Source organism: Carassius gibelio, chromosome B12, assembly GCF_023724105.1.
Source record: "Carassius gibelio isolate Cgi1373 ecotype wild population from Czech Republic chromosome B12, carGib1.2-hapl.c, whole genome shotgun sequence".
NCBI classification, from domain to species: Eukaryota; Metazoa; Chordata; class Actinopteri; order Cypriniformes; family Cyprinidae; genus Carassius; species Carassius gibelio.
This window is the reverse complement of record NC_068407.1, coordinates 6611340-6632626: the sequence shown is the minus strand read 5'-3', so window position 1 is coordinate 6632626 and position 21287 is coordinate 6611340. Positions and strand designations below refer to the sequence as shown.

Here is a 21287-nt window from a genome sequence, read left to right as displayed (position 1 = left end):
GTTCCAGAGTATTGACTGATCTGTTGTTGTTCAGTTTGAGCTCAGCAGTTTTGCAGCGAAGAGCAGACAGCTGGCTAACTAAGGTCATGAACATATAGGTCGTTTTCCTCCAGTACCTTTTGAGAATGAAGAGATAAAGAGAGAGAGAGATGTAGAGAGGAGAAACAGAGGACATGCAATATATAGAGATATAAAGTCAAACAATAGTACACTACAAATCTGACTAGTAATTCTGCAGGTAATAAAAAAGCTTGAATACTAAAACTGAATAAACCTGGGTGAATGTCAGGAATATGTCATATGTCACTTTAAAATCAACAGAAAGAAATAAAATATTTTGTATAAAGGAAATGAATCATTCTTAATTAAATAAAAAATGTCATGAAAATTACACTATAATCATGATTACACAATTATGTTTAATGAGAAGATTAATTAACCTAGACTAGACATAAAGGTTCCTTGTATTTGTACCAATGACTTGGCTTTATGGTTATTTTGGAGATTAAAAAAAGTTTTGATGTTGCATTAGGCTACAAGTTCAGTGTGTCGGTTCTGGAAAAATTAAGCCTTTCTAGTTTCTTTGAAGCACCATAGATGGCTTTCAAAAGAACCACTTAAAGGTTTTCATATGCATCATGCAGTAAAACCACTTTTTTTCTTTAAAGAGTGTGTAATTAAATGTATTATGCACACCTTCACCATGCAGGAAGAAGATGGTGGGTGCAAAGCTAAAAGTACAAGAAGATTGTTCTGCATCCTGTGTGTGATTGATGTTCTTGATACCTCCTTATTTTTTGGAAAGGGACTTTTTCCTAAGAAAAACAATGAAAACGGGTCCCTCTGATGTAGCTTCTTGGATACACCAGTACGTTAATATTCAAAACACAGCAGCAGCTGGAATTTATTTATTTATTTTTATTTCTTCATAAATTTTTTTGCTGTCTTCCATGTATAATTATGTTTCCTCAAAGTTATCTTATGTGTTAAGTCAGAAAAAAAAAAAAAATCTGGGAAAAGGAGAAGAAAACCCCTAAGCCTAACTTTAACATTTTATACTTTATACTCTACCTGTCAAAACGTTGGAATAATAAAGATTTTTTTTATGTTGTTAAAAGAAATCCAATCAACAAGGTGGCATTTATTAGGTAAAAAAAATACAGCAAAAACTGTTATTTTAAAATATTGTAATGTATTTTAAAATGGAATTCATTCCTGTGATTGCAAATCTGAATTTTCAGCATCATTACTCAAGTTTTTACTGTAACATGATCTTTCATAAATCATTCTAATATGCTGATTTTGTGCTCAGGAAACATGTATTATTACTATCATTTTAAAATCAGTTCTCCTGACCCTTCTAGTAATAATTGAATATTTATGTGCATTAAAAAAAGCTTTTGTAGTATCAACAGTGTAATTTTTTCAGAAACTGTTTCTTAACTTTTATTTTCAGGCAAAGTTTCTGTGTTTTCCTTATCACCTCAGTGAGAGAGGAAGGTTTGGGATGCTTGTGACTACTTTAGTACTGGAGGGAGAGGCTGACCCAAAGAACCGGAGTTAATGAGCGCACATCAGTCAAACCCGGAGCCGGAGGCCTGTTCATGCATCAGATGCATGTGACCACTGAGGAGGAATTTTTTAGCTGTGTGTTCACTATAAAGGCAGTTTACTTTTACAGTATTTTTTGGGCAGCACTCCAGGATTTGATCATGTTTAGCTCAACAAATAAACACAAACACAAATAAACAAATATTCTGTTTTTGCTAGCTGTATAAGACACGTCCAGCTATTCCAGCAACTCGCTGAACCTGAAACTTGAAAACCTGAAAGTGCAGAAGCCAGACCGTGTCAATGCCACAGTGTGTTTTTGTGAGAGAAGGCAAATATCTACACCTCATAAATGTCCTGCCCTCAGCATGACCTCTTGTGGCCCGCCTGCTGAGTGGCTCTCAGGAGGACGAGAGGAGAGTGTGTGGAGCGGGATGGGGTGGGGTGGGGGTTTGGCATTCTGAATGAGGTGCTGGTGGGAAGACGGAGAATGCACACAGACCCCTCCTATGGTGGGGTTGGTTTGAAGGTCCAAGAGCTCATCCATCATGCAGTGTCATGCTGCTCAGGGGTCCCAAACCTGTCGGTGTGTGAAAGGCCTGAGCAGAGAGCAGACACATACATGGAGATGTGTGTGAGAGAGACAATCTAACCTGATACTGCTTCAGCAGTACAAATACACCACAATTTGTGATGCCAGTAAAGCATACTGAAGTACAGAGACTGCAGAAAGAGTGCTGAACAATGAAAAAGTGTCTTTATTAATGAAAATCAAGGGCTGTTGTGTATTGGCAGCACAGCCTGTTTCTGGACACCTGGTGGACAATAAAATGGGTTAAAAAACTAATTAATAATAAAACTCCATTGAAAGAGGGACCCATTATTATTTAAGGCTACCCTTTTATGTAGGCTATTACCAAAGGCTTTCTCACTCCAATAACTCTGGAAATGGCGGTTCATGCTTTCATCACGTGTCGACTGGATTATTGCAACTCACTATATTGCGGTATATCAGATTCTCAAATCTCCCGTCTTCAGTTAGTCCAAAATGCGGCAGCCAGACTCATCCATAATTGTCGCAAATATGACCATATCTCTCCCATCCTCAGATCTTTACATTGGTTACCAGTCCGGCAGAGAATAGATTTCAAAATTCTTCTCTTTGTCTTCAAATCTTTACACAACCTAGCACCAGTTTATCTCTCTGAACTTATTCATCCGTACATTCCGTCCAGAAGTCTCAGATCCCACGACCAGGCGCTGCTGGTAGTCCCTCGTGTCAGACTTAAGCGTAGAGGGGAGCGTGCTTTTGCGGTGGCAGGGCCTTGTCTGTGGAACACCATGCCTCTAGAGATCAGAACTGCTCCCAACCTCCCTGTTTTTAAGTCTCTGGTCAAAACATATCTATTCTCGTTAGCATATTGATTACTTATCTTAGACTGTTCTTATTATTTTTTTTTTTTTTTACATTTGCTTCTTGATTTTATAATTAATCTTAGCTTAGTTGTTCTCTATGTGTGTTTTTCTGCTTTTATTCTTATATGCTTGTTCTGTAAAGCACTTTGGTCTGTCTTGTGTGGCTGTTTAAATGTGCTATATAAATAAATGAACTTGAACTTGAACTTGATTACAATAGTTACATAGTATATAGAATATAAATATGGTTGAATATTTCTTGAGCCAATGAAATACATAAAATATCGATATAAAAGCAGTGGTAATAAAAAGTTATATAAGTAATAAAAGAAAATACAAATTTAGAATCCGCGTCAACATCCTGTCCTCAAATTTGATTGGCTGAGCGGCCTTCAAAGTGCGCAAGATGGATATTTCACTGTTTATTTGTGTCAACCCATCAAATAAGTGTTTACATCAAACGAGAAGACAGATTTTTTTTTCTTGCGGACAGACGCTAAAACTTGTATGATTTTATCTGCAGAAGTTTCTCTCGCCAGTGAAAAGTAAAAACCGGAGTGTATTTCAAATAGGAACGATTACAGATCGTTTCTGACAGGTGATAAATCCGCTCCACGCATACATGTAGTTCCCGACCGACGTTTAGTCTGTGGGTTTCTTGGCGACTATGAAAGCGTGTAACATGGCGAAGAAGAAATACACGAACTAACTGGACACTCCATAGACGTAGTAAGTTACTAAATATCACTTTCTTGGTTAAAGTAGTATTGCTGTATAAAATCATTAATACCGTCACAGTTGTGTTGTGACATTGAATATCTGAATTGAATATTTGTGTATCCTAATAATATACCGTTCTCAAGTTTGGAGACAGTAGATTTTTTAAATGAATACAAGTAGTTATTATTAGTTGAAGAGTGAATTAGCTTTGTCATCACAAGAACATGTTGCAGTTTTAGGTAGGCCTATATTAAAATGCAAAACAGTTACTTGAAATTGCAACAGTATTTCATAATATTAATGTTTTTACTTTATTTTTGATCAAATAAATGTAGAAGTAATGTGCATAAAAGACTAATAATTTAGAATAATAATAATTTTTGATAGCTGCCACGTTAGCTGGAATGGCTTGTTTGGTTTGCTTTGATCAAATATACTGCTTAATTTTGTTGCAATTTAGATAAGTGCAGATACTAGGCAAATAAATAACAGTGCTCAAGCTAACATACAAAAAAGCAGACACTGAGACAGTAAATGAGATTTATGTACAAATTATGCCATCAGGCTCCTGTAATCAGAGCATCCAGAATATTTAGGGATTTAAGAATTGAATTTAGCAATTGCACAGAGAGAAAAACATGAACATATGTTAGATAGCTAAACTAGAGGGAAAAAAAATCCTCTGTCTTTATACTGTCTGTCAACACACTCTATAGCTTTACAACATTTGCAGCAGTGACTTTCATTGTCTTTGTGTGCTCCCAGAATTCCTCATGTGCATATCCCTAAACTGTATATCCCTAAACAGCTAACTCTCTAAATCCACTATCCACCTGCCACTTATCACTTCTGACATTTACTGAATTTCTGATGCACTGGATTTGAGGACGCCTTTAACCTGGAATTACACAGGATTAGGCTGTTTCCTGAACAGATATACAGGCAAAATCTTCTCTAATGCTGGAATAGACATCATTTCTGTGGTGTAATACATACGTGATCAGGAGTTATTTGCTCATACTTGACATTACCTTTTGTGTGTGTGTGTGTGTGTGTAGATTCAGCTGTATTTCCTATCATTAAATATTAACACGGTTACATAGGGGCTTCTGCTGTAAATCAGTTTTACTGTCTTTTATAGTTTATGTTGGCAGTGACAGACATCGATATGTGAATATTTGGGGTTATCTACGGATCCTTTTGTTGACCCAACAGAAATGCTTTTGAAGATGTCTTCAAGCTGTACATCACCAGAGTTTATAGGAAGTACATGCTATGTTTTACATTTAAACCATATACTTCTAAAAATATTTACTGGTTTTGGATGGTCTCACAGCCTGGACAAGATGGTTTAACTGGTTGCCAGTCTTGGTTTAGATGATCAACCAGCTTGTTTTCCAGATGAAAAGTGGACAAAAGTTCTCTAAAATGGCCAACAGATGAAAACCTGACAAGGCTGGACAACATGTTTAGTCTGTTTTAAGCTGTTTTTTTTCTACTGAAAAAGTAATAGGAGTACTATTGAAAGTAATGTTTCTCAACACCACATTCCATTTTCTAACACCCTTTCCATTCTAAATTTGATGCATCTCTCTATGAGCCACGTGTGTAAATGAATGGCTGTCAGCTGCGTAAAAGTGCTGGATATGGTGATCCAGACCAATGCTGCGGAGGTTGAGGAGGGGGATTAAGGGCATGGAACCCATCCAGCTCACCCCATCTATCCCTCTTACTGCCGGGGCCCCTGTGCACACAACATATCCATCCACAGCATATTCAGTGTGTGCTTTCAGGTCAATGCACGGAACGACGTGCCAGCGATTATATTGCACTCTGCCCTTGCGCAACACTGCATTTGTTGATGTTATTTTTTCTTGTCTCTATCTTTTCCCCTATTGGTTAAAGGGATGCTCCACGCCAAAATGAACATTTTGTCATTAATCACTTACCCCCATGTTGTTCCAAACCTGTAAAAGCTTTGTTTGTCTTCAGAACACAATTTAAAATATTTTGGATGAAAATCAGGAGGCTTGAGACTGTCCCATACTACCAAGTAAGTTACACTGTCATGGTCCAAAAAGTATGAAAGATGTCGTGAGAATAGTCCATCTGCCATCAGTGTTTTAACCGTAACGTTATGAAGTGGCAAGGATGATTACTTTACTCAACAATTCCTTTGTCAACAGTGTCCTCTGTGTCTCTCCATATCACTCAAACTGTCTCTGCCCTTCTGTGTCAGCCGTGCCGCAAGGATGCGCTGTTTTTTATGTGTCGTTATCACTGTTGGGAACGTTACTTTAAAAAAGTAATTAGTTATAGTTACTCACTACTTGTTCCAAAAAGTAACTGAGTTAGTAACTGAATTACTCTATAATAAAAGTAACTCGTTACCAGGGAAAGTAACTATTTGCGTTACTGTAAAAACGCACATTCTTGCCTTTGACCACAATGAATTTGAAGTAGCGCTTATATGTCCCCTTTGAAAATGCCAACTTTTCATCAGATTGCTCCTGACTCGCCATTTCTATTGCTGCTGCGAATATCTAGCTGTTGGGTGTGTGTGTTTGGCGCCTCTGGTGCTGGCGCGTGTGTCGGCATGTGTGTAAAAACACTGGCTCTGATTGGCTACCATGAAACACATGACTCTGCCTTAGCCAATCATAACCGCTTATCTCGTTTTTAACCCACCTCCACACTCACTGTGTGAGCCAGGATTGCATAGTTTATTAAATCAATGCATAGTAACGCACCGCATTTACCTTTCAGCAATGGTAACGACGTTGTAACGACGGGAAAAGTAATTAGTTAGATTACCCCGTTACTGAAAAAATAACGTCGTTACCTAACGCCGTTCTTTTAAACGCCGTTATTCCAAACACTGGTAGTTATGCTTTGATTTGAAAGAAAACAGTGCATCCTTGTAGCGCGGCTGACACCGAAGGATGTAGGCAGTTTGAGTAAAACTGAAACAAAAATAATATAAAACTATTAAATAATATAAAATAATAAATAAATAATAGTTTTTAAATAATATAAAACTATAACTCCTAGTATTTAAAATATGTGAATATTACTTTTATTGCATAAAAAAACTAATAATTTTGAGTAATACTTTTGTATTTTTTTGTAAAAAAAAAAATAATTTGTGGGAAATTTGAGCATGCTACATAAATGTAGTCATGCTAATGCTAGTCATGCTAACAGTAATGCTAATACACACTAAATAAATGCAGTCATGCAATGCTGATATTGTAACAATACCAATTTTAGAAAACAAAATATAACTATTAATAATTTGCATGGCTTGATGTGTTATGATCTAACCATTCATTAGATTTCATTACCATCGGTAGCATGATTTATTGTAATGTTTTTTTCCCTCAGTTGGTCAGAACAAAAGTGGCAGACTTGTTACTTTCTCGTTCAGATGACAATATCTGGTGAAAATTCTTACCTGGGTCCAACTTCCTAGACATAGAGTCTGGCTTTCTGAAGTACAGGATCCACACTGGTGTGGTGATGTGAGCCACATCTGCTGGAGCTATGATGAAGAACAAACCACCTTAAGAAAATAATTATACAAATAACTACAGGTGCACGTTTCAAATATTGGTGGAGAAGAAGAGGCAAAACGTATGGAAATATTAAGCAAAAAAAATGTTTTTAACATTTAATAATAATAAAAAAATTGCTTCAAATATGCTTCAGTACCACCTGACTCCAGGGGAACCGGTTTTGCTGTGGACATTTTATGGGGGTATATTTGAATCCACACTCTGTAAATCCTGTTTAAGATGTACTGTAGCAGGTGAATGCATCAGTGATAGTTTTTGCGATCTGTGTATATAAATATTCACCTGCTGTATCCAAGGCAAAGCAAGACTCTTGGCAAGAGCATTTCTGTAACCCACCACTAACTCTAATTTATCAGTATGTGTGCGTATGCTTGTGCTCAAACCACCTTACTGTTTGATACTGTTTCACCTGCACAGTATCCATCAGGAACCTGAGACTGTCCCCCTCTAAACGGCCTGCACCCAGTATGTTTTCCATCATAACTCCTGCTGCCAACAACTCTGCTAATAAAAAGCATATATAAAAATATACATCCACCTGCTGTACACATCATGCCTACTGCATCTTTACGTTGACTTAATGTAAGCAGGTGCGTTGCCCCAACATATGGAACCCGGGCATGTTGGTATCAGGGTGGGCGTCAGGCAGCTGGGGACCCCCGCAGGGTGCTGTAAATCAGGCGGATGTCACACAGGAAGGGAAGAACTGGCAGAGTTGGGCAGCAATAGCACAGCCATGGCACAGAACGCTCTCCCTCGCGCATACCTCTTTCGGCCAAACAACACACATCACCGTCTGTCAGACAAGCCAGCTATGCAGATTTACCCATGTCCCTCAGGCAGGCGGTCCAAGACCCGCAGAGACAGCGCAGGGGAGACAAGGGGGAAGGGGCTCTCACTATGGGAACTGGGGCAGACGCCTGGAGAGACACTGGGAGCTCTGCTTAGAGAAGCAACCGCATAAGCATAATGCATCAGCTTATTATTCTTAAAGGGATAGGTCACCTACATATGAACATTCAGTTTTCATTTAATTGTGCCATTAAATACCTGTATGAATTTCGATCTTCTGTGGAACACAGAAGAAATTTTGCAGAGCCCATTGACAGTTGAGAAAAATTAATTTTAGAATTTTTTTTTTTTTTTTTAAATGTCCTTTTAGGGTTCCACAAAAAAGAATGTAAGATTTGAATATCATGAGCAAATGATTATAGAAATAAAAATGTTCATGTTTCCTGTTGTTTAATTTTCATGTTATTAGAAATTTCATATTGCTGATTTTTAAACAATGTAAGCAGTGGTTAGTGAGCAGGGGCTGTCAAGCTATTTCTTTTCTCTTTCTCTTTCTCTTTCTATTTCTCTTTCTCTTTCTCTTTCTTTTTCTTTTCTTTTCAAGAGCACACCAAGTTTGAGGAAAATGTGATGCTGCCTCCTGAAACTTTACTACTGGTGCTACTGTTTGACAGTGTAACTTTAAGAAAAATAATTGATTTAATCATTTGTAATATTTAGTCTTATTTTGGCACTGTTTTAATGAAAAAATAATTTATTTTAATATATATTTATTTATTTATTTATTTATTTATTTTCAATACCTGTAAAAAAATGTCATGCTTCAAAAGGTACAAAAATCCTAAACAAAAGCAGTACTATTTTCCAAGTTTTCTGAAGCCATGTAATAGCTTTGATAAACCACCAAGTACAAATTTGGCATCATTGACATCAAATTTTGCAGGTTGGAATAATGTAGAAGAACAAATGACATTTTACAGAATATTTCATAGGACTTAAATTTTGCTCTGTTCATCGCACATAGCCAAATTATAGCTGCAGAACACTTGAAATATAAAGCATGAGTCATATAGACAACTTAAATGATATGGTTCCTTTTTTGGTATTTGACACTGTTCACCCCCATTTATTTTCATTGTAAGGAATAGAGCATGAACATCCTGGATAGCTTGTCTTTTTGTGTTCCATTAAAGAATAACGTAACAAAATTGGCTATATATTATATTATATTATATTATATTATATTATATTATATTATATTATATTATATTAAAGTCCATGGAGACATTCCCACAGTGCCGTTGAGTTTTTTCCTCTTGAAATTATGAATACGCAGCCAGCAACCGTCCAGCACAATCTCTCCATCTTGTCTAATCACGTCTCATCTTTTAGTCTCTCTGCTGATGTGTTCACTCGCTCAAGCAGTAACTGGGGGCGTCAGATGGACCAGCATGCACTGGCTGTATTTTGTCTCTGTGATAATGTGAGTGTGACCATGAAACCTCACTCCGCTTACTCACCGCTCTGCGTTTTAAAAGCCTCCATTTGGGTGAGATGCACAAACAAAGTCATAAATCTCTCTCTCTCTCTATTTCTCTTTTGTCTTTGTGTGTGTTCTCGGATTGTGGAAGAATGTGAGAGGGACAGAAAGGGAAAAGGAGAAGTCCGAGTTTCCTACTTGGCAGGGGGATTTCCTATGCATATATATGCAGGTGTGCTTTCGTGCATGTGAGCAGCGGATATGATCCGCAGCAGCGGTGTGTGGTGGACTTCTGAATATTACCTCGTAAAAGACAGGGCCTCAATTACGAAATGAACATACGACAGAAAATTGGACGCACGGTCGTTTCAACACAAACATTTGGTAAACTCTAGGGGCGAGGCTTCTAGGTGCGTGATATTCAAATGACAATTGTTTTCTGCCGCCACATTTATCAATGTACGATCATTCGTACGATGAGATTGGCGGCATATGAATGTTTCATGAACTACACGTGAACTCTGTCCTAAGTTGATTTGTGCACACAGATCTGTGCTCGTTTCTACGTTAGATTGATAAATGAGGCCCATACTGTATAAAACAGCATTTACATCACACTCACAGATTGTTTTATTTCATTCAAAGATGTTTTGTTTTGTGTTATTATATATTTTTTTATTTTTAATTATATTTTGTATTATTTACTCATTTTGTTTTGTTACTGTTTTTGATTCATTTTAATGTAGTTGCTATATTTATATTTTATTATTTTTTAAATAAATTTTACAGTGCCTTTCTGTTATTGCAGTATTATCTATTTCAGTTAAACCCATTCCGTTAATAGCATGCAAAAACTGAACTGTGGTTGGTTGCTTTACATTTTGGTCAGACAGTCTCTTCCTGTCTAAGTGGGTGGGTTTTGGCCAGTGTAATCTGCAGTTTAGTTCAGAAACCTGGCAGTGTAGTCAAAGTTCTGGAGACTGGAGTGTCTACCAGCAGGGACTAACTGTAAAAGGCATCAAATACGTACATCAGGGTTATTCAAATCTTGCCCTGGAGGGCCAATGCAGGGCAGAGTTTGGCTCCAACCCTGATCAAAGTCACCTGCCTGTGATTTTCTAATGATCTCAAAAACATTGATTAGCATGCTCAGGTGTGTTTGACTGGGGTTGGAGCCAAACTCTTCACTGCATTTGTCCTCCAGGGCAAGATTTGAATAACCCTGAAATACATATTGCAATTGTTTTTTTTCTCCTTTATGATAAGTATTGGAGTGAGATGGCTTCTTGAATTAGGAAAAAATGTAGGCCATAACTTGACTGTTCATTGTATCCATTTGGATTGGTGGATCAGTGTTGTTTTCTAAGTCATGTTAGTGGCAGTTTGCTCGAGAGGAAGAATTATTGTCTCACCCTCATGCCAGTGCACACGTCATCAGAGAAGAGGTGTTGTAGTCAGGACAATGGGAACTTCTTTTCTGTGATATTATTAAAGATTATGCACATAACAAATAATTTATAACAAACACAAGAATAAGAACATAAGAATGGTCAGTTTTTATTAAATGGTGACTTTAAAAGCTAACCAGCCAACCCTTGATCCACTGATACAGGGACAGGAGGGGACAGGGCCAGGCTTCAATCTCACACCACTCAGAATTTTCTCAGGGTCTCCTACACTTGAACGGCTGCATGAAATCACGTATAAAATTCTGACAGCATTAAATTCTGAAATCGACATTTTGCTCTGCATGCTTCTCCTTGCATTGTATTGCAACAGCGTGTGTGTGTGTGATTGTATATGTGAACTCACACGTGTATGCTTCTGATGACAGACGATTTCCTCCCACTGGGTTTGGCTGACAAAATCCAGACGGAAGCTGATATTAATGGGAGGAGGCTGCAGCCTCTGCGGACTTTTCACAAGTGAATATTTGATCTCGCACACACTCCTCGTCCATGTAACTGTAACTCCGCGTGCTGCCCAGGGGATGGTCAGGATTGCAGCTCCATCAACACACCTTAGCTCTGTGCTCCTTTCCTCTCCCTCTTCCCTGATCTGTGAAACTAAAAATAAATTTATCGTAAACTTAGACTGGAAATCCACACCCTACAGGAAGCCACAAACAATGCATATGACATCATGGAAGTGATCATTTTTTATATATATCCAGCTGCTTATTTTTGTGATAACATGTAAAGGGATAGTTCATCCACAAATAAATATCTGTCATAATTTAATGCGTTTTAATATGTGGAGTTAACATTAATGACTGCTGCCACTTTAAGAGCAGCCTGGATCCAATGTACTGTTACACATGTGATTTTTTTTTTTCAGCTTTTTGCTTTTACTTAAGACCTAAGTTATTATGTTTATGAGGAAATTTGCAAATACAGGCAGTTTGACATGCAGTAAAAGTATTTATATTTAACTGTTCAAGGCCTATAAAGTAAAATCTCTTGTTTTAAACCGCAATGCTTAAAAACGTAAAAATAATACTTTTTTATAACCACACGAGTGTGTAACCGCTATAGAGACAATAGTCCAAAATATCCACCTAACAAATGTCTACTGGTTAATCGTGTCTACCGGTACATCGCCTGCCCCCTACGCAATAATCTAAAGTATAAAGCTGTATAAAGTATAAAGCTATTTTTTTGGCATATTTGATATTGTTTGTTTTAAATGTCATTTATGTGCAGCGGTGTCTTATCTGTGTTGATACTGTACATAGACAAGTGAAAGTGAATTTGTTTGTTTGAGGGTTGGAGGAGAAAAAAAAGTGTATGATGAGTACAAATCTGTTAGCACTTGTGACGAGGGATCTATATTTGTGTACATAAGCTTTTGCCTCTGGCATCGATATTGCCCATGCTAAGCTCATCTGGTGGTAGCTGATCTTTGTAACCACTTACACATGTTGGTACAGTGTAGTCGTACAGTACATGCCTGAAGCTCCCCCTGCAGTGCCATGCTGATGCACCATGGGGGTAGAAGCATCTCCAACTACAGTATCTCTCAAACTGGCCCAAATAAGCTTTTCCAGACATCTGCCTCTCCAAAGCAAGCAAGGCCTCTCCTGCCTGCCGCACATTGCTGCCGATGCCCCACTTCACATCAGAACAGAGCTTCAAAATCAAACTAGGAAAGGAAAGTTCGTCAAGAAAAACTTTGATGTTGGCTTAATAAAACCTTGCCTGAAAGTTAAAAAAACTAGGACTAAAACTATTAAAATTTTAATTGAATTCGTTACACGATATGCCAGTTAATTAATCAAATTAATTACAATTAATTGCATACATCAATATTGGCTGAGCCCCCAAATGAAGAAAATTACATTTATTATGGTGGATGAGTTAAGTTTTGAATAGACATTAAAAAGGGGGCTTTTTAAATGAATATATTGTTGTTTTATCACCGTATCGTGTAATACTTACACAAAGTTAACAGTAATCCATTCTGCAGTCAAGTCTGTCATAACATTGTATGCTTATTTGTTTATTCAAATATTTGGACCGTGCATATAGAGGACTAGGATTGCCAATTAAAAATAAATGACCTAAATTATGACCTTACAACAGATGAACGAGTGACCGCCCAAACAGCCAATCAGATCACTGTACTGAGAAGCCCTGTTGCCTTCTAACATTTTGAAATCTGTCAGGCTTTACTGAAGTTTCAGACATAAAAAAACAAATTTTTTTTTTTTTAGCAAATTCCTATTTTGTAATTTTTTGTCAAAGTTGTCATGCACCATGTCATTTGAGTATTAGGTATCTTCAGTGACTGTTTAATGGGGCTTAATTTGCTTAATTTCCAAATATGCGATACATGCGATGGATCAGACTTGATTGAAAAATAAAAAGGTGAAAAAGTCACATCTAAAGTAGCTTTTTTTATGATGTGACTTATATAATTAACTAAGAATTATTCTTACATGGAATTATAAGAATTATGCTCCAAGTTTGCTTTGCTTGTCCAGTATATTTCCCACTCTATAGGCAAATAAAAAAGAAAAGCTTTCTGTAAAAGAAGAAAAGTTAGCTGAAATGATTTATAAAAATGCATTTTAAATGCATGGGCTGTGCAGAGTTTAGTTCATGTAGCAGTCTCTAGGTTGTTGGTGTAACAGTCAGAAATTTCATCTAGATAGACAGCTCTGTCAATGTAATTAAGTTAAGAAAACCGAGTGGACAGATCACCTGTCACAACAACACAGACCAAATCCAGACTAGCAATCAGTTTCTGGATAAATAATTACAGTGATGATCAGAGTCTGGTCATGCTAAAGATTTCCACATTGCATCCGAGGCTAATGAACCACAGTCATCTCGGCTTTGTTTACAGTCCCTGTGTTTGTAAGCCATAAAAGGATTTGTATATTCTGTTTACTGTTCCACATGTTTATCTGTCTCGCTGTCTCTCTCCTGTGTATCCAGCTGTTGCTATCCCGTTCCACTCACCGCATTCTTCAGGACGGGGCGTGTGACGTGTGTGATGGAGAAGAGAAATGGACCTGCAAGCCCCCTTATGAGAGACAGATGGCTGATGGTGATGTACGTGTAGAAAAGAAAGAAAGAGAAATGTATGCAAACATAGAACAAATACGTAGAACATCTGGACCGGACTAATGAGTAGGTGTTAAGAGAGTGTTGATTGAAAGTAATAGGCATCTCTTCAAAGTGATTTAACATTGACTTTTAGATCTCTTTTTCTCTTTTTTTTTTTTACAAAAAAGACACTGATGGTTTTAATATAATTGAGCATACCAGCGGTATGAGGCGATCGTTTGGTGCAACAGTCGTCTTGTCTTAGAAGTCTGTCATTATTCAGAAGAGGTGTGGCCAGGAAACCATGGCAGTATTGGACATTTGGGAAGAGATGCGTTCTGGGTCACATTTGCCTCTTTTAAAAGTGTAGCTCGGAAAGGAAAGGAAGCATGTTCTCTGGCACTTCAAAAAGGCTTTTATCAGCATGAGTGTATCATGAGTGCTCCACCGAATTATGTCAGGCACGCACACACATGTATGGTCAAGGTTTGGCTGGTTAGCTTCAGAAGTTAGGAAGTGTTGGTATATGCCATATCTACATCAGCATGAGTGTATCAGGAGGGCTTCGACACATACAGTACACACACAGAATACAGCTTATATAGCACATGCTTTCACAGATGCACACAAATACACAGTCCATGTGAGTGTGACAATGACACTGAGAGAGAGTATACAGAGAGAGAGACAGCGCATTGTCTGGATTGTTTGTGTGTGTGTGTGTGTGTGTGTGTGTGTGCTGCCGACACTGAGCCAGTGAAGAATGTGGCAGCAGCATCAGCGTGGCAAGAAAAGCCTCCAGCCCTCGGCGGTCTGCTGTGCTCTCAGCTGACGGGGGGTTGGCTGTGTATGTGTGTGTGTGTGTGACTCTGTCTGCATGCTGAGTCAGTACAGAGAGCGTAAAGCCCTCAGCCATTCTACTCCATTTTCATTCTTTGGTGTCGGCAGACTCACTCTCGGGGCCATACGATCATTCACTATCAGCATGACAGATGTGTACGAGTGTGTGTGCATGGTTGTCACGTGGTGTGCATATATGTGTCTATGTGCACTGTGACATGATAAGAGACCATTAAAGGGATAGTTCACCCCAAAATTTTAAATCTGTCATTGTTTGCTCACTCCGATGTTTTAGGTATTTAGTATGTCATCCAAGCTGTTTTTCTGCATCATTTTTAATTCTAGACATTGTTTTTGAAAAAAAAAAGAGATTAATCAATATACTCCAGTCAAAATGGAGTACTTATGTTTTTTTTTAATGTCGTTAAAAGAAGTCTCCTTTGCATACCAAGATTGGATTTATTTGACAAAAAATACTGTAAACACAGACATTAGTATATTTAAAAATGTAATCTATTCCTGTGATGGTAATGCTGAATTTTTTGCAGCCATTTCTTCAGTGTCACATGATCCTTCAGAATCATAACGTACTGATTTGGTGCATAAGAAACGTTTCTTATTATCACAATTGCGGTCAGTTTTTGCTGGTTAATACTTTTATTTAAACTGTAATACACTGCCATTTTAAAAGTTTGAGGTGAGATTTAAATAAATAAATACTTTTATTCAGCAAGGCTGCAGTAAATTGATCGAAGAGACAGACGGTAAAGACATAATGTTACAAAAGATTTCTATTTCAAACAAATGTCGTTCTTTCTATTCATCAAAAAAGCGGAGATCCTAAAAAAATCATGATTTCCAATAAAATATTAAGCAGTAAAAAATATTTTCAACAACAACAAGAACCATTAATAATATTTGAGTACCAGTAATATTTGAGCAGCTAATCAGATTATTAAATTGATTTCTAAAGAGAATCATGTGATAATAGCTAAATATAATTTAAATCGTTAAATTATATTCAAATATAAGAAATAGTTTTATACCTTTTACAGACTTAAAACAAACGATAAATGAATACATCAGAAATAAATGGCAATCAGAATGGGATCAATGTCTAAATAATAAGTTGCATGAAATAAATCCTGATGTGAAGAAAAAACTTAACCTCTGTTTTGAGAATCGTTGGAATCAAGTCATCTATACACGATGTAGAATAGGACATTCAAAAATTACACATAAATTTTTACTCTTAGGAGAAAATCCTCCAAAATGTTCATTTTGTCAGAATTCATTGTCCATTAAACATATCCTTCTAGATTGTATTACATCTGCCCCTGTGAGAAACCTTTTTTATTCCGTTGATACTTTTGGAAAAATTTTTAATCAAGTGAATCCGAACATGGTCCTAAGATTTCTAGAGGAAATAAATGTAAAACATCTTTTATAGCCTTCCTTTGATTGGTTGTATCTTATTCTCGCCATGAATATAGCCTTAGAAGCTGGTATGGCGTTTAAAAGAAAAGAAAGAAAGAAAGAAAGATATTCAAATATAAGCTATTTTCAATTTCTAATAATATTTCACAATATTACTGTTTTTACTGTCTAGTGATCAAATAATTGCAGCCTTGGTGAGCATAAGAGACATCAGACGAAAACATTTTTAAAAAACGTAATTATTTCAAACTTTTGATGGGTAGTGCATTGCATACGATTAGTCGTACTATGAGCTGTAGCAGGTCACAGGTTTGAATGTTTCAGTCATAACGTGTGTGTGTGTGTGTGCGTGTGCGGTGAGCGAGGACTCTCCATCCTTTCATCTCACTGAATCACTCACAGCTCCATCAATCACTCCCTCTGACGTCTTCTCATCAACAAAGGGTCCAGCTTTGAATGATAAGATCTGTCCACACTCACATAAGCCTCTATCACATGACACACACAAAGAACAAACGCGCTGCCACCAAACACACACATATACAAGCACGGACACACACCTACAAGCTCTTGATGGTGTGAGACTCTATGTTCTGCAGTTGTTATGATGCCTGCATTCTAATGTATGGGAGAAACCAAGACCCCCCCCCCCCACCCCCTTCATTAAACTCCCACTCAGCAGTGGCCATCACCATGAGCAGTTTCCATGGCAACATACCAGCAAACACTGATGGCAGACAAAAAAAAGATCCCTCACGGGGCTTTGGCCATTTACTTTCGAAAAGAGGAACAGAGGAAGATTTTCCCTTTCTACAGAGGTGTGACCAGAACTGGCATCTAAACTTTTTAACCTCCCCTTAGAAGAATTATACGATGCCATATCTTTTTAAGTAAAATCAATGTGATGTATTATACAGTGGCCTTAAAAAGTATTTGGATGCTTGAGCCTCACTTAAACTATCTGAATGTCATTGCATTAGCAAGTGTCATCTGCAAACACATGATGATAGACCGTTTCTCAGAACTTAAGATACGGTATTTTTTTAAATATTTTGCTTTATCAGTTCTCACAGCTGAGAACTTTCTGTTCATCAACAAATTGTTTTCAACACTGAGAATAATAAAGTTTTTTTTTTTCTGAGCACTAAATTAATTAGAATGATTTCTGAAGGATCATGTGACACTGAAGACTGGAGTAAAGGGTGTTGAAATTTAGCTTTTAAAATATATATATATATATTGAAGTAGAAACAGTTGTTATAAATGTTAATAATATTTAACAATATTACTGTTTCAACTGTATTTTTCATAAAATAAATGCAGCTTTTCTGAGCATAAGAGACTTTCAAAACATTTCAATGTTTTACCAACTTAAAATGTTTAAATTGTACATATGTGTTGTTTTATAATCTACTCTTTTACTCACCCTCGTATTGTTTCAAACCTGTATAACTTTCTTTCTTCTGTTAAAAACCAGAGATATTTTTTTAAATGTCTCTTTTTTTATTTTTTTTTACCACAATGAAAATCAGTGTGATTGAATGCATAATCAAGAACAGTTGAAAAATTGCTCAAAATATCTGCTTTTATGTTTTGCAGAAGAGAGAAATGAGGTGAGTAAATGATCATTTTTGGGTGAACAGTTCCTTTAAGTGTCCTTTCTGAGGCCGTTGTGCTATATTGTGCAGCTTGGTTTTATATGAGTAAATTTGATGGATTTATATCACAAAGAATCTGTTAACTGACTCTCAAGGAGCAAGTGAGACTAATGACATACTGTCTGCACAATTGCTTTAGTGCTGAGACTACACTTTGACGACATCTGTCCCACTAAGCTTGAGTTACAAGCCTCCGCAGTTAGATTTCAGTAAGAGCTTCACTCTTCAGTAAAACTAAACTCTGTGAGGTTGATTTGAGCCGTTGTCGCCCTTTAAACAAACAGCATCTCTGTCATCATCGTAATCTGCGTAACCTTCTCGTATATCACGGCTAGTTCTTTCATGATGAGAGAGTGTGAGGCCGTTCTTGATGGAAGGCTGGAGTGTCATATCTCTCACGCAAATAGTTTACCATGAACTCATGAGTCACTTCCTCTCTGCAGGTGGACTCAGTTGGTGGATTCCAGAGATATCGTAAACTTCAAGCTTGCAGTTTGTCAGGCCGTGGATTTCAGACCTACACTAGTCAGAAATCTTGAAGAACCAATGGATTAGTGCTTCAGAAGCTTGCAGTCACATCTCAGACTTTGAAAATGTATTTTTTATTAGTCTGATAATGTTCCCAGACCATTCTTAGGAAACGGTGCCTAAAAGCTGCAGGAAGTAAATACTTAAATTTTATGTATTCTTGTTTTCTTACCTCAGGCCCAAAGTTCCGTGGTTGTAACCAGCTCATTGAGGGGAAAATTTCCCCGCAGTGTTCAGATTAGTGGTCAACCGACATAGTTTTTTAAATGGCTGATACTTAATCTATTATCATCAAGTGTAGCTATAGCCTAAAATGCTAAAATGTGTGGTTGTAGTCTTATAAAGTACCACTGTCACTACTAACCCTAAAGTATAACTTAAACTCAATCACAGTTTGTGTTAAATGTAAATATAAATATTGATAATTACAGAGAGAATCTTTTTGAAGCATGTGGTGTGTCACAAATTCAGATTTTGATGTTTAAATAGTGTTAAAAAGTATTACATCGTAAATTGAATAGAATTTCAAATTCTGTATTTTCTCAGATATTTAAAAAAGCAGGATTTTTAAAAAATATTTAAATTAACTTTTTTAACTAAATAAAATATATTAAATTGGCTAATATCGCAATGAATTTTATTTTTTATTATAAAATATTTTTGACATTACACCACTAAATCTACAATAGAAATAAATAACTTTTAAATGTTTTACCTGTTAACTATAAATTAAATATTGAATAATCCATCGATTCTCAAAAGGCACCATTCCTTGAGAATAGTCTTCTCACTCTATACTTAAAATCATAAAAAAAAGAGGAAAATAAAATTTCACAACTTAGAGACAAATATAAAATGTCAAAACAGGGGGCATTGGAAATAATTGTTAGACTTAAAAAGATCATTATTTCTCTCCAGAGAGTTGCAAAACAGGAGTCTGCAACAATGTGTATCAAAATTATTACTCACATTAAGTTCTTATATTTCAAATAAATGGTAAATTTAGCAAAGGTCTGAAAATGAATGTGGGTTTACTGTTCCTATTTCATATTTACTGAACTTTATACATGATTGTACAATCTAAAGTTAAGAACATGCCAGTGGTTGCACACTGTAAACAATAGAAACTCTGTCTGTGTGGGCTTTAAATGCTCTTTTTTTGTTTCCAGGTTTTTTTTTCTGAAAACAGCAGTCAGTTGTCTCAGATTTGTCTTGTTTTTGGGATTGAGTAATAGGGTTCATTGCGATGACTGTTGCTGATTTCAGTCGATCCGTCTTGTCTTTTTTGAAACCATACGGCCTTCCCTAGGGTTCAGCTCTCCTGTCGCTTACAAACACTGGCCCCCATCCCCTCCACAGCAAGCATGTGGAACATGTCATACAGCTTTTTTAATGGGAGTACGTTAAGCTGTCAGTCACTCGCTCCCAAGGGGGTGTAACCAAGATCCCCCCCACCACCTGCTGATATCCCGTCCCGTCTCAGTGCTGTCCGGGCCTAGTGCAGTCCATCTCAGGCAATCCTTTTTGCCTGAGACATGTCTAAATTAAACTTTATATGGCAGATTTTAAAATATCACTTCTGCTTGGATACAGGGCCATAAGACTGATGCACAACATCACGCGCAGTACTGTATATGCCACTCTACTCAACGATCTGTAAATCAGTGCAATATGCTTAATGACACACCTGGTGTGAAATGACACATTGAGAAATATCAGTGTGACACATTGGGCTGTGAATAGTATTTTGTGAAAATGTCTTTACATCACTTAGAGATGCACAATGTATCAGTACAATATTGGCTATATATATATATATATGTGTGTGTTTGTATGTGTGTGTTTGTGTGTGTGTAGTATATTTTAGTGAAGTTATATACATACATATATATAACTTCACTAAAATATAAATATATGTGTATACACACACACACACACACACACACACACTATAACTATATGTGTATACACACACACAATGTGTGTGTGTGTGTGTATAAAGATAATATATGCAGATAAGCAGACACAATTAATCGAATATATATATATCACTTCATTAAAATATCAATATGTGTACACACACACTTTGAATATATATATATATATGCAGTGTAATATATGTAATATATACAGATAAGCACACACAATTAAATTTCCAATATCGAATATATATCACTTAACTAAAATATCAATATGTGTACACACACACACACACACACACACACATATATATATATATATATATATATATATATATGTGTGTGTGTGTGTGTGTGTGTGTGAAGTGATGTATATTCAATATTGGAATTTTAACTGTGTGTGCTTATCTGCATATATTACATATATTACACTGCATATATATATATATATTTATATATATGGTCCCACTTTATATTAGGTGGCCTTAACTACTATGTACTTACATCAAAGAATAAGTACAATGTACTTATTGTATTCATATTGTATTGTGAAACACTTTTGCTGCTATTGAGGTGGGATAGGGGTAAGGTTAGGGAGAGGGTTGGAGGTATGGGTAAGTTTAAGGGTGGGTTAAGGTGTAAAGTATGGGTCAACAGTGTAATTATAAATGTAATTACAGAAATTAAATACAGATGTAATTACATGTAGTTTTTAAAAATATAAGTACAATGTAAAAACATGTATGTACACAATAAGTACATTGTACTAAATTATTAATTAAAATGTAAGTACATAGTAGTTAAGGCCACTTAATATAAAT

At 36.5% G+C, this 21287-nt stretch overlaps 1 long non-coding RNA gene across 1 annotated transcript; it reads left to right on the top strand.

Moving 5' to 3' along the window:
* Positions 1 to 3607: 3607 nt before the first annotated feature.
* Positions 3608 to 20033, top strand: LOC127969485 (uncharacterized). Its single transcript, XR_008156278.1, has 3 exons — positions 3608 to 3696; positions 13974 to 14090; positions 18463 to 20033. It is a non-coding gene; the product is annotated as an uncharacterized LOC127969485 (long non-coding RNA).
* Positions 20034 to 21287: the final 1254 nt, after the last annotated feature.